The sequence below is a fragment of the Rattus norvegicus genome, chromosome 4 (genome assembly GCF_036323735.1).
Source record: "Rattus norvegicus strain BN/NHsdMcwi chromosome 4, GRCr8, whole genome shotgun sequence".
Taxonomy (NCBI): domain Eukaryota; kingdom Metazoa; phylum Chordata; class Mammalia; order Rodentia; family Muridae; genus Rattus; species Rattus norvegicus.
The window spans coordinates 170,546,643-170,561,469 of NC_086022.1; the positions used below are offsets into that span (position 1 = coordinate 170,546,643).

Below are 14,827 nucleotides of genomic sequence, written 5' to 3' on the forward strand. Positions count from 1 at the left end.
AGGTTTAACAGGTCCACAGAAGAGGACCAGTTATAGTACTGCACAAGTCACAATCTGGATGTCCTTTCAGATATGATCACCCTGGAACAGTGGCCTTGACTTGGGAACACTGAGCAAATGAATTGATTAAGTTAATTAGATTAATTTAATTAAATTTTTCAATTATTTAGTTAAATGAAGCAATGCAAACCAAAGAGATCTCAGAAAAATAAATTGAGGAGAACATGTAAGTTCATTTTCTGATACTATGACAAAATTCCTGAGGCAGGCTTGATCTTTTACAAGGATGTTATTTAGTTCCCAGGTTTGGAAGTGTTACATCCAAAAGCATGGTAATGGCTCTGGTGAAGACGGCAGGATAGATGTCAAAACAATAGCAGAAGGTCTGACAGGTGGGAAATGACATGGGAAGGCACTGTCCATGTTCTTTCACAACAGCCCCATGAAAGAACTCACTTCCCAAACAATCACATCACTTCCTCTTGAGGTCACACCCCAGTGGCATAACCACTTAGAGTCTATGACCAGCAGTTCTCAACATGTCCCAACAGTGTCTAGTGGGAGCCGATCTTCTACCACAGGACTCTCTGGTGGATAAACAACTCCTCCACCCCATTCCTTCTGCTTGTGCCGTACCAATTCCTCCTCAGCTAAGGTCTAGAGTCAGACTGACCTAGGGGAACTCCTGGTGTTCTCAAGCAATCTGGTGAGATAATGGAGAGACTTCAGGGTTGAACTGTGTTTCCTGCTACCATAGGCAGAAGCAGGTTTAGTAATAAATTGGAAAATAAACATGTGACTACTTTTTCTCCCCAAGCCAATGACTGGTCCGAGTGAGAACAAAAGTCAGTGGCACAGAAAATGAAGTTGGAACCACTTTTGCTCTGATTTACATCAATTTGCCAGCAGATTTTATTTTTATCTCAAATGGCGAAAAGGTAGAAAAGTGATACAGTACAAGATACATTTCTATGTGGTTAATGTGGTTGATCTGTCCACTGCTCAGAAACACATGTGGTGGGGACAGATGTGACTCAGGACAAGAGCATTTGCCTGGCACTTGTAGGAGGGAGAGAGGGAGGAAGGGAAGGAAGGAAGGAGAGAAGGAAGGAGAGAGGGAGGGAGGGAAGGAAGGAAGAAGGGAGGAGAGACAGACAGAGACAGACAGAGACACAGAGACAGGCAGAGACAGCGACTCTATCAGAGAAAGCTCATTCCAGAAAAGAAAATTCAGAGTCAAAGGAATGAAAATAGTAAAATGGTAAGTACAGAAAATGCGTTTAATCTGATTTACAGATTTCCCAATAATTGCAATGCAGGAATCAGCAGGAAAGGCTCAATACTGCTGTTTCCTAATCTTGCAAAATCAGATGAACAGAGAAAGAACAAATACTGTTTTTTATTGTCCATGTCTCTTTTGCTTTTGTTTTTTGTTTTTTATCAATTAATTTATTTATTCACTTTACTTCCTGATCACAGTCCACCCCTCCTCCTGGTCCCTGCCTCGAAGCCTTTATCCCCATCCACACTTCACACAAATACCCTGTTTAAAACATGATATCATTCTAGAAGCGGTGCTTTGCTATGCCTGCTCTCGGTAGGGGCTGGAGTGGGGGCCATGTATTACATATAGCCCTCGTATTTACATTTCAATCACTTTTGAGCACAGACTTTACCCAAGACCTGTCTGAGGCACAATGAGGGTACAACATTCAAGGAGAAAACAGATTTTTATTTCATTTCTTTTTTGAGACTGGGTCTTACTGTGTAGCCTCAGGCTGGTGATGTGATCGTCTTGCTTCTACTTTCCAACTCTGGGATTACAGACATGCGCCGCCATGCCTTGTCAGGAATGACCTTGGATCGGAGTTCACAGCTCTGACAGCTGTAATATACAAATGACAGAAGCGCAAAGTAGAAGACAACTGTCACCAGATGTTGCAGGGCTTCGGAAGGGAAGGACCACACACGACCAGGGATCATGAGAACTGTCACTTTTTGAGGAGGGGAAGGAAGTCATGATTCAGATGCAGTAGCAGAGATGATTACAAGATGCTCACAGGGATTTCAACATAAATGAGGGGATGATTGATGGCTCCTTGGGTAAAGGTACTTGTCACCAAGCCTGATTACCTGAGTTCAATGTCATTCCCCTTCCCCCAAAAAGCTGACCCACAGAGTGGAAGGAGAGAATGGAATCCTGAAAATTATCCTGTAAAATTGTCCTCAAACCTCCATACACGAAACCCCTGTGCATATGAGTGTGTGTGTGTGTGTGTGTGTGTGTGTGTGTGTGTGTGTGTGTGTACTTCATAGGTATATGTAATCAGGACACCCCCTTGGCAAATATTTTCCAGATGTCCAATAGACTCCCTGCTACAACTTAACAGAAAAGAGAAAGGACATATTCAGGAAAGGAGGTGACATAAGGTTCCCCTGTACAGTGAGTTCAATTAGTAAAGAGAGAGTCTTATCACCAAGGTGGGCAGGCAGGACCAGGCTTGGAAGTGGGAGAGCGATAGAGTTAGAGAGAGCATATCTAGAGAGAGCATCTAGGCAGCATGGTCAAGCCTTGAAGGGTCAGAGAGGTTTCCCTTCAAATGTGGATAAAAAGAAGAGTCTAATTCAGGTTTTCATGATGGGGCACAAACTTTGTACCACACAATCCTGTGTGTCAAGGTCTATCCTATATGTCAAGGGGCACTGAGGCAGGCACTACGGAGGACCATAAACTGACATTGCCGATGCAAAGCAAAGGGTCTGTAAGCCCACAGCACAGAAAGCTTCTGTCCTAGAGAAAGCCATGGTGGGGCATGGCCTGATTTCTAGGCAGGAGACAAGGCAGCTAGAGGGTTGTTCTAACACTCTCAACACTAGATTAGAGGCTAAAAGTCAAGACTGAGGCTTCCCACTTACGCTGGCATAGTACAATAAGGGAGCAATGACTAAGGAAAAGGCCATTTAATAACTAAGTGCTATTCGTCATTGGCATTGCAGAATGGAGCCCAAGAGCAGCCGGTGCCTCTATCTCGTCTGGAACCAGATCCCACAATCTACAAAGCAATTGTCCTGTCTCGCTGTGACTTCTTAACCTATAAACTGGGTTAGGAAAGTGCCCACCCAACAGGGTAAGCAAAGGAAGCCTGTGTGGCACTGGCTACAGAGTGACTCGTGCAGTAGTGCTCAGTGGGTGGTACCACAGGCATGGGTTGGTTTCTGTATCTCTGTCTCTGTGGTGCCTCATAAGACAGATAGCGTATGAAGACTGCCTGCGGAAGACTCGGGCAAATATACTAATTTTTCAAAAGTCAGCAATGGGTTTTTACAAATTATTTTCCAGAACTGTTATGCTGTTTCAGACTTACATGAGCAGTATATAAAAGTACTCTCATTCTTTACACATGCCTGTGACCCCAGAACTTAAAAACTAGAGGCAGGAAGACCAGGAGTTCAATGCCATGCTTGGCTTCATAGTGAGTCTGAGGCTAGCCTGGTCTGCAAGACATCCTTTCTCAAAAGGACACATGCATCGTACACGTGTGCATGTTAATTCTTTTGCTAGATTGGTGGGTTAAAACAGGAGCTATTGTTCCACTTTCAACATATTTGTTTGAAGTGAAGTCGACCATTTCTGTGTTATTGGTCACATTTATGTTCGTTCACAGAATAGTATTCCTATTTTACAACAGGAACTCTGTGGTAGAGATTAGGTTTGACAAGGAAAGAAATGTGGCTTTCTCCAAAATGGCTGAGCGAAGGCACAAATTAGTACTACCTCCCTCATACTCCAGTGTACAATGTTGGGTCACTTCTTATGTATTCTGGGGGAAGGGAAGGCATAAACTAGATAGTAAAAGTTTTGAGCAGACAAAAACACACGAAGACTATATACTGCTCAGAGAGAACAAAATGAAGGGGGTAGGGAAGAGAGGCTGGGCTTTAAAAAGACTGTCAATGTCAATCAAAGAAAGAGGGGACACAAAAACAGGAGTCCCCAAGTCTTAAAATCAACATATTCAATTAATCATAACCGATTACCCTTCTGTGGCCCTGGCCACAGTGCTGTGCTGTAGAATGAAAGATGTTGTGGCTGGCAGAGGGGTAATAATAGCACAGGGGAACAAGAGCATGCTAATGGAAGTCCTGGGGGTACATGGCACCAAAGCCAAGATGATCTGGAGTCCTCTTCCATTAACCTGGTGGCCCTGTCTCTGTCCTGACCCCAAGCAAGAATAGCTTCTGAGTATGGATGCCTTGGGCCAAGGCACCTTCGGAATGCCCCCTTTCAGTTCTGAAAGTGGAAGGACAGCTCAGAGAAAGCAGAGTCAGCAGTGGGGGCCGAGCACAGAAGTGACTCACAGCCTTCTTCCTGCAGGCTTCCTGGAGAACTCTTCTTTCAGAGGACATGGTAAACTCTGGTCTGCATCTGGACCACTTAAACCTAATTTACTCCCTCTATTGATTCTCCTTATCCAGGCCAACTTCAGCCTACATCAGTTATGCCAGGGATCCACAGTGAACCCAAGTCAAGATGGGTAAAGGAAAGAAGGCAGGAGGAAGATTTAAAGAAAGCCGCTGCTTGGGCCAGAGTAACTTCTCCACGTTACTAGCAGCAGTTAACCAGAGACTCACAACTGGTCAAATGTACAGCTTGAGTGTGAGCACTCAACCTTGAAGGGCACTTGTACATCAACTCCCTCCCGAAAGCTCAGGTCACCCTGTCAAAGACAGAGCAGAGAGAATGTAGGAGCCAGAGGGTTCGGTGTTATGAATTGATGTCATCTGGACACATGTGTCTACTGCAGTCACGAACTCACAGCGACTATGGGTCCCTATCCAAGACCCATCCAAGATCAGCCAGCACTCTTTCCGACCTCACTAACTGGACTTAAGGAGTGAGGGAGAAGAGGACATAGAAGTAGAAGGGAGGGGTGTCCCAGAGAGATCAAGAGACTTGGGATGGGTATGATCAAGTCCATTGTAGACATGTATGAAGTTGCCAAAAAATATATATTCTAAAAAAACCCAGTTATGAAAAGGAAAAGGTCCAAGCTGCATGTCCTACTGCACTGGTGGACACAGAACCCATTGTGTAATAGGAACTCAGGAGGAGACAGGCTGCAGAAGTAGCTGTGGAGTCAGCAGTGGCTGGGCAGAAAGGCTCAAAGCCAGAAAAGAGGCCAGCACAGGGGCTCCTGCCTGAAACCTCAGCCACCAGGAGGCCGAGGTAAGAGGACTGTGGAAGATTCAAGGTCCTAGCCCACAGAGATAGTGCCAGCCAGCCTGAGCTACAGAGTGTACGTGTGGGGTGTGGGGGCACACCAACTCTGACGTCTGGAGACTCCTCCAGAGTCTTAGGAGTCATGGCTTCTTTCCTTGTCCCCCTTCCCTGGAGAACACAGATGCCCCAAATGTGCATCAGATATTTGGGGTGCTCTGTGCTTCTTTGAAACCCACATGTCAGGTGGTCCCCCTGATCTAGGGATGCTTCCCTGACTTGGATCCAAACAGCAGCTTTGAGGCCAGCACAACCAAAATGTCCCCCTGGATTATCGTCTCCACCGCTCCCGTGTCTTCCTTTTGGTTATCCCTATGAGCTCTCGCCCCTGATTGTTACAGTTCAGCCCAGAACAATTAAAATCTAAGGCCGAGCCTTGGTTTGTTCCCACACAGAGGAAAATCCCAGTGACTGCATCCATTGTATGAATGTAGGAGCTTCACAGACTTCCTGAACACATCAGGGAGGCCCAACGTTGCAGACCAAGTGACCTTCCCGAGCACTGTGGACACGATACTCTTTTTCTGTCACATTCTTCCTCCGGGGTCCTCTTATTTTTGAACACTAGATATGTGAACAGAAGTTTCTGGGAAGAAGCCGCAGCTTCCACTGACCTTTCTGCAAGTCTGATTGTTGGGTTAGAATTTCGGTGATTGGAGAGAGATTGGGATGTTGCAAGACCAGAGCCAAATTATCGAGGGGGCATTTTTAGCCTCCTTAATAGCCATTGACTGCCCCCCTTCTCTACCTGACCTAATTATTTAAATTGTTTGGAATATACAAATTCAGATTTAGTTTCCAGCCGAACCAAATGCTTACAGTGTCATCAGACCATAGCTGGGACTCCCCTGCTTTGCCTAACCCACCTGCCTTTAAAAACAAAGTGCCCATGTATTCCAGAAGCGTCTTGATTTATTACTACCCTTGCTCTGTTACTATAAAAACATCGTGAAACTGCTTCCACATTGGAACCCGTAATTTAGCATAACCTAAATCTGTATTCCTGGCCCCTGGTCACTCATACGTGGCTTCGGAATAAATTGTCCCTCATCCCTTTGAAGTGAGAGTTGTGTTTCGCATCAGCAGATACGTTTTATTTTTATCTTGTTCATGTTTTTATCTTGTTCATGTACTTCTTCCTCATTTCAGGCAGAACATTTACTGCTTTGAAGTCCTTTGAACTCTCAGTTTCTACTCCAAGTGGATTTTTTTTTCCTGTATTATTTTTATCCTGTTCCCATTTCCCTGTCAGTCAGTCTGTCTGTCTGTTTCTGTGTCTCTGTGTACAAGCTGGCTTTTGTATGTGTGTGAGCACATGTATATGTGAGTGTACATACAGATGTGAACCTGAACGTAGAGCCCCAAGGTTGACAACAGGCGTCATCTTCAATAGCTTCGACACCTCGTTCGCTGAGGCAGGCTCTCTCAGTCAAACCCAGGTCCCACCCGCCTTGCTAGGCATCTTGTTCTGGGAATCCCGGTCTCTACACTCCAAGACTAGAATTACAGGTGGGTTGCCAGGCCTACCCAGTATTTGTGTGGGTGTTGGGTATCTGAATTCCAATCCTCATGCTTGTGTGGCAAGCACTTTAGCCTCTGAGCCATCTTTCTGGCCCCTGAATTAACTCCTTCAAACTTCATATTACTCTCTCTGAACAGGATTCCACAAAATATACCTTTCTCCCGTCAGATCTCAGGATGATATAAATTTCCTAGCACTACAGAGTTGCATGCACGAGTGTCCCATAAGCATGGGTAATATTTAAAACATGTAATAACGGGCACAATGCCTTTAATTGCCAGCCTTATTTAAAGGTGGCGCCTGCTCCTGCTGGGTCCTGATTTCTGGGAAAATCAGAAGGACTAATTGCGAGTTACTAACTGGTACAGAAGTACGGATGTCTCTCTGTGTCCTTGGGGGATTAGGATCAACCACCTCAGTAGATATCAAACCCTGAGAATGCTCAAGTCCCTCATACGAAATGACAGCAGAGGATTAGCACATGACAAACAAGCATCCTCCAGCAAGTAGACTTCAAATCATCTCTGCTTTATGCATAACTTGGAGTATAACGTAAATGCTATGCTAATAGTTATAATACTGTTCTGTGTAGAGGCTGATGGAGGTGAAAATTCAGATGCAAATGTTTCAAAATATTTTGGGTCCACATTGGCTTGACTCTGTAGATGTGGAGCTGAGCTTCATGGACTGACGTCAGCCGGAGTACACAGGTGCTGGCCAGTTGAACTCTAGAGCATTCTGGATTAGTGGATTGCCTCATCCGAGTCAGTGTCTTCTCTAACATTTCACACGATGCTGCTTTATTTGGCTGGAAATACTGCTTCCCGACTTCCAGTGCTTCTGTTACAGAATCACCTGGAAGTCATTGTTTGAAGGAACCTTGCCCCTAATTTGATCATGTACTAATGGATTTATAATTTGGCAGAGGATCAGTGTTCTGAGGTGTCTGAGAAATTCACTCACTTTTGACTAAATATTTTCCTTTAAGCTCATGGGGAAATTAACCCCATTCTAAATCACTCAAAATGATTTTGACCTTTCCAGCTTCCAGTTTCCAAAGGTCCTTCCAATAGCTTCTTTTCCAGTAGGTTCCAATTCAACTCACCATACTGCTTCATTCACTTGTAGTTTTACAGATTTTACTAAAACTCAATGTTTCCTTTTGCCTTAAGTTTTTGTTAAACAGCAGTCTTGCCGCTCAAGAACAAAAGTATAATATGGGCCGAATATGTAATAAAGTTGTCTCATGGGTACATTGCAAACGAACAAAAATGAATAAGTCAATGATCTGTAGATAAACATTAACTAAATGTTTAAAAAGTATTTCAATGCAAAATCACTGTATAAATTAATAACGAGCTAACTCATGCTCCTTGAATTAAATTATTTGCATATGCTTTGCACATGTAATACATCTCAATTCACGGTAGACACATTTCAAGGGTGAACTCCCTACATGTGACTGATTGCAGTGGCTGGAGCTAGGACCATACTGCTCTCCCAGCCACTGATAGCTCAGCCGCTTCCTGGCTTGGTGTTAAATAGGAACTCCTCTGCCTGTGTCCCCATCTTTCAGAGGGTGAAGAACTGCAATGCACATCAGACGATCACCTGACGAATCACCCGTGAGGCTGGACTTCCGAAGCAGAGAAAGACTGACGTAAATGCCACTGTTGGCACCATCCTTGCTATGTTCTTTCTTTGCCCAATACTGCAGTTCCCCTTTTCGGCTCTTTATTCAAAATATCCAAAAGAACTGGGCTCACCCCAGCAAAGCGATTTTCCCTTTAGGAAATTCTTTTCCAGCTACCTTCTTTCTCTTATCTGGAAAACTCACACCCTAGAATGATGCTCTGTCTTGAGTAGTTAAAGGATGCTGTCCCAGAGGCTGCGGAATGAAGGTCACACAGACGTGAATGAACTAAGTACAGCCCAGGCACAAGGATACCCAGGAGTGCAGACTTTATCTAGCTGGCTCCTTATTTATTGTAGAGCCATCTTTTAAACCAGTCTTCTCATTTATGTGAGCAATTTCCATCTCTATGCCTGAATCCTAGAAAATATTTCATGATGACTCCGTAGGAAAAAAGCACTCACTGTGATTTACCCTCCCAGATATTGTAGGATATTATTTATGTGGCCTGAGGCAGGTGTTGCATCCATTCCCAACTATGGCTTCCTTTCAACCACAAAGAACAGCAGGTGTTCTGGTTCCCAAAATGTCTTTCAAAAACAACTTTGTAGGTGCCAGGAGGACTGGGAACATTGGTGACTGCAGAGTTGCTCATGTGCAATCAGCTGAATGTAGACTGCAGAAGAGGGTGAAACTGAATTAGGATCCTAGTTCTAGGAAGGGTCAAGTTCACTGGCAGAACAGGGAAAGAGAGCATACAGAGAAGGAAGTCAAACACTGGGAGTCAAAATTCACTTAAGAGCAAAGATTTTTGCAGAAGTAGATTATATGATAATTATTTGTACGGGGAAATGGCTTCTTTCAATGTCTCATATAAGGGTTTGAAAGAGCTTCAGGGGAAACATGAGAAGTTTGCATAGGCAAGAGTCATGGTTTATGATCTTGCAAGGAAAGGAAAGAAAATCTATGAGAGAGGCTTGTGCAGTATGTCGATCTATAGTCTAAATGAACTTTTGCTGTGAAGGGAGATTTTTAGCATCACGTATATGGCCAAGTAGTTCAACAAGTTCAATAAGACCCAGGTGAAACCCTGACAAAAGTATAGAAATGATGGAGGGAAAGATGATTACTAAGTCCTGTTCTACTGAGAGTTCGATCAGTGATCTGGAGAACATTGGGTTAATCTATAAAATGCATACATTTCTAGACGAACAGAGGTGACTGATGGGAGACCCAAACTTGAAAATTACTCAAGCAGTCTAGGGAGATTAGAATCGCTAATCAAATGACAAGGAATTGGGTTAGCTCTGAAACCAACTATATCAACAGATCATCATAAACTTAAGAAACCCAGCTGTCCAAACAGCAAATATGGTTCCCAACTACTTCAGTAGGTACACCCTCCCATAAACGGGGAATCACCATAAAGGAGTCCATCACTGTAGCCTGTAAGCAGGACACACTGATAAACTGATTATTGGTGCCTTGATCAAGTGCCTAGCCTGAAACAGCTAGAATTTACCTTGAGAAAAATCCACAGAAATTTAGTTAGGCAGCTTAGGTTATAGAAGAGAAAACCTGGCGCTGCCCGTGGGATCTAATGTACTCTGTGGTGGTCACATGAAAAGAGGTCTTAAAATAACTCCAGAAAGCAAAACTGTGACCCTCCCCCCAAATGTCAATGACAGCACAGCAGTTTTCTCAAAATAAAGAAAAATGTTCTCATTCTGAATAGAGCAAATTCTCTTCATCACCCAAGTGACTTTCCTTCTCTGAGGAACATTCTAAGGAAAAACTACTGGATACCTGTCAGGGATTCCTACGCAGAGCGAGATGCTGAACCAAGTGTTCTTCAATGTTCCTTGTAAGATCCTGTTACTGTGGTATCTGTGTAGAGAAGCATGAACAAATGGAGGCCATTCTGCCTGACACTACCATGTAAACACGGGGTGGATGCACACAGCATGTGTGTTACTGCCACAGGCAAACCTCAGCTCTCCGTTGTCTGCGGATCGATGATGTCAGCAGTTACAGGCGGGACTGTGATAAGGGTAAATGTAGATCAGGCTCAGGATTTTAGAAAGCATAGGTCAGCCAGTAGCCCTGGCTAGGAAAAGGAGCAGGATGCAGACAAAGCTGAATTTCAGTTTACCAGCGTAAATGGGTTCTGGAGGGCACAGGAAAGACTCAGCTGTCCGGGTGATATTCATAGAACAAGCTTCTGTGACTGTCAGTATTTCCAATCAGCTTGTGAGCCAACCTTTCCCTTTGATATCCAGATGTTCTTTACCGTTTAGGTTAAGATGGGTTTTATGTGTTTGTTTAACACGAGGACTGAATTTGCTGGGTTAAAAGATCTCCCTTCTGTCTTTGAGTTGAAACTATTTCCAAACACAGAAAAGATTCTAGAGCACACACATCTCAGCCCTTCTGGTTCTAAGATCCACATAAGACTAGTTTCTTGAAAATGTCTCAGAAAATAATTATTTAACATTCATAGTCCTATTTTACATTTCTTTTTTGTCTGTCTTTCATGATATGAACCCGATACCAGGAGGCTCTGTCCTCACAAATCTACGTAGTTTATATAGTTTTACCTGCCCTCCTACACTCACTTAACCTTCTCACTGAAGGTCATGACTGCTTCCACTAGGGAGAAAGCCAAGAATGATGAAGGCAGGTGGGAGTCATCTTTCTTCTTGTCTGTGAAGACGAGGAACAGATACACCTAACACTCGTTCCACAGCAAGTGGCATCTGAAGCAAAGGCTCTGAGTTCAGACTACTCTGTTAAAGATTTGTTAATTTATGTTATACATGAAGTCTTTGCCTGCATGTATGTATGTGCACCACATGCATACCTGGTACCTGAGAAGGCCAGAAGAGGGCGCCCTATCTGTTGGAATCTCAGCTACAGACTCTTGTGAGTGTCCATGTGGGAACTGATCCTCTCCAAGAGCAGTCAGTGCTGTTAACTGCTGAACCACTTCCTCTGCCCCAATTCAGGATACCTTTACCTCCAAGAGAAACGCTTCCTCATAGAGCAAAGGAAAGAAAATTTAATTTCTATTATTCATATGGTCACTATCAAATTCAAATAATACAAAGATTGAGCAATTTTATTACATACAAACACAAGGAAAATGATTTTACTCGATGGTTTTATGTACCCTCCAGGTGGTTCTCTCTCTCTCTCTCTCTCTCTCTCTCTCTCTCTCTCTCTCTCTCACACACACACACACACACACAGAGAGAGAGAGAGAGAGAGAGAGAGAGAGAGAGAGAGAGAGACATCTCATCTCAAACATCATGGGGAAAGACATTGAAAAGACAGTAGTATTCATCACCGAGGAGAGAGAGAGACAGAAAAAGAGAGAGACAGAGACAGAGAGAGACAGAGAGAAATACAGAGAGAGACTTCTTGTTCTACACATAACAGGGATCCCTTCTGTATTGCATTATGACATCTGCCGATCTCCAAAATATAGGACAAGGGTGTTGCTAATAGGAACAGACCTTCGGAGAGCCACAGAGAGGCAGTGAGGTGCAGGCTACCCTTTGTTCCAAGCAACAGGCAAGTTAGGTAGGTGTTTACAGAGAAACATTTCAAAAGCTAAACCCCATAGCAACAAGGACACCTTGACCTAGGCACAGCAATCTGTGTTACTCAGACAAAGGGAATTGACTGGAGTCTTTGGAAACCCAGAGAAGTTGATTAAGGTCTCCAGGCTCCTCCATGGAGTTAAAATGTATTTCATCATAATGAAAAACATGCCATCATTTCCACTCAGCAAGCTTATTCCAAATAGTGAAATTCTAGAACATGATTATTGGCCAGTCTTGGTCTGTACTAGTGCTGAATCAGCCTCTTAGATCAGGAGAAGGTAGAAGTGGGCAGATTCTTAATACATAGGACGTATCCCTTGGTGCCATGGCCAGCTACCTGAGTGTTTGTCTCCATGGCGGAAGACTTTCGAAGGCAAGAAAAGCTTGGAATGGGGACAAAAATACACAACGCTTTCAGCAAACGTTTGCTGCGTGGATGCACGAGCTCAATTTGATCTGTGACCCTGTGACAGACTAATTATCGCTGGCTCCCGTCGGTGATCTGCTGTAGCCATGCTTCTGCGAGTGTGAGTATGCAGTTTTTCCCACTAAGAAATAGGTCCATTTCCTCTGCCTTTCGAATGAGTTACCCTCATGACTGATTTCTGCCGAGGTGATGTGGATGGACTACTGCTGTACTAGCTCCAAGGTTAGGCCTCGGGGAGCACTTGAACAGGAGAGAACTCAACTGCGATTAGGAGAAAGACTTGCCAGCACACAGTGGACCACAGACCACAGAGGGAAGGCAGGGGGAAGCAGAGGAACCATCTACTTGATTGCTAACCTCCTGGGAGCAAGATGTGGTTGCTGCATTCAGACTTTGTATCTTGCTGCGTATTACAAACAACAGCAAATGAACAGAGCTGCCAAGAGCACGTTTGGTGATCTTATTCCTGACCTTGCCCACTCACGTTTGTGATCTGTTTTAGCTTTTCCTGATTTAGCTTAATAGGAAAAGGTAAAGGGCTCTTATTCGGTAGGATCTCGCACCCTCATGAGCCTCTGTCTGCCAGTGTTTATTAATGTCTTCATTTGGTTCTCAGACTTTCATTTAAATTAGCCTCAAGCTAGCTCCCTGGTGTCCATCTCAGTTTTAACCCTACCCGAAGCCACATTTAAATAACTCGGGGCATAATCACAACGAGCATGTCAGAAAAAAAAGTCCGTCCTTTTAAGCCATTTGGTATGCGACCTAAGTCAAATGTCCCATATTCCCAACTGTGCTCGGTTCCATTTCAAATATATATTCTCACGTTAGGGTTCTACCTACAGGCTGCACAAGGTTTCGCATCACTCACCTCTGAGAAGAGTTTAACTCCTTTACACCATGTATGTAGGAAAGAACAATACACTCTTCATGCAACCAAGCATTGCCCGTGGTTTTGCCTCAGCTCTCACACCACTTACATCCCAGAATTCTAGGATCCATCATTGCTCGCCAAACATGCCCCTCCTCCCTGCTTTATGTACTGGTTCAACTTGTCTTGTTCTCTTGAGACCTCCTTTTAAAAAAAAAAAATCCCACTGGAAGCCACCCACTCTGAGGTGCCATCACAATCTTGACCCTCCTTCTATAATGAGAAGGGCACACTAACAACAGCCATAATACTTATTGAGGACAAGTAGATTCTGTCTGTATTGTTACGCACAAAATCCTGTGACATAGTCTACACATACACACAGACACACACGCACATATGCACATATATATGTATGTATGTATATATATATATATATATATATATATATATATATATGCCTATATATGCACACCATGTCATCATATGAATTACCCAAATTTGTTAGAGTCACTTAAGCTGAATTAAGTGACTTGCCCAAGGTGACGCAGTAACCAGCAGGACTCGATCATGAATCAAAATATTTTTCATCCCCCAGTCTCACACTAATTTTCTGCTCCCTAGGAAAACATAATTGCTCCCTGGCTTCTCCAGCAGAGCCTGAGAGGTTTGGCCTTTGCCCATTTATTTTCTCCAGTAAGAATTCCTGAGCTGAACGCAGCAGGTACATTTTTTTTATTTTCTCCTCCATATCACACTCATTGTTCCTCAGTCAGAGTTCCAAGGCGAGAGGGAGAGAGTAAGTCTAAAGCTAAACTGAAATAATAATTTGGAGGTAATTAGAATTAAAATGTTAGGAAAAAAACCCATCCTCTCAACCCACTCATCCATGACTGAGCCAATATTTTCATAATCCCAACTGTGCTCTGTTCTTTCCTGAACATGCCTCTACATAGATGTGTGTACGGACACATAGAAATGTGTCCACATGTGTGCACATACACACATCTCAATAATGCCTTCGACATGCTAATCCCCTCTCTCTCGCTCATTGATCTCTCACAGAACATCAGGCAAAAGTGCTTTCTGTTCTCCTGGAAGGTTGCTGCCCTTTCAAACTTACATTTATTCATTGTTTTAGAGTAAATACGACATGCGGAAGTTAGAGAATCAGCCTGCTCTCTTGCTACATAGAACACCACGGTCCTTGGGTGGCAGACTTGGCATTAAGCTTCCTTACCCTCTGAGCCACCGGGCCTGCACTGCTTTAATTACATAACATGGCGCCCACAACGATCCTAGTACACATGAACATGAGAGGACCAATGTCCAAGGGCCAGAGGCCGATACAGACTTGGAGAACCATGAATGAATGAATGAATCCCAAGTGTCAGAGCTGAAGAGGAACGCGAAATACAAAGAGCTGTATATAAACCCAGGTGAGCCATGTAAGTTTGGAAATCACTTTTACTAACTCAAAGGGCAATAAAG

General features: G+C 43.8%; 1 protein-coding gene across 6 annotated transcripts in view; it reads right to left on the reverse strand.

The window, feature by feature from the left end:
* The window catches only part of Grin2b (glutamate ionotropic receptor NMDA type subunit 2B), a 477,610-nt gene that overhangs the window by 248,832 nt on the left and 213,951 nt on the right, over positions 1-14,827 (reverse strand).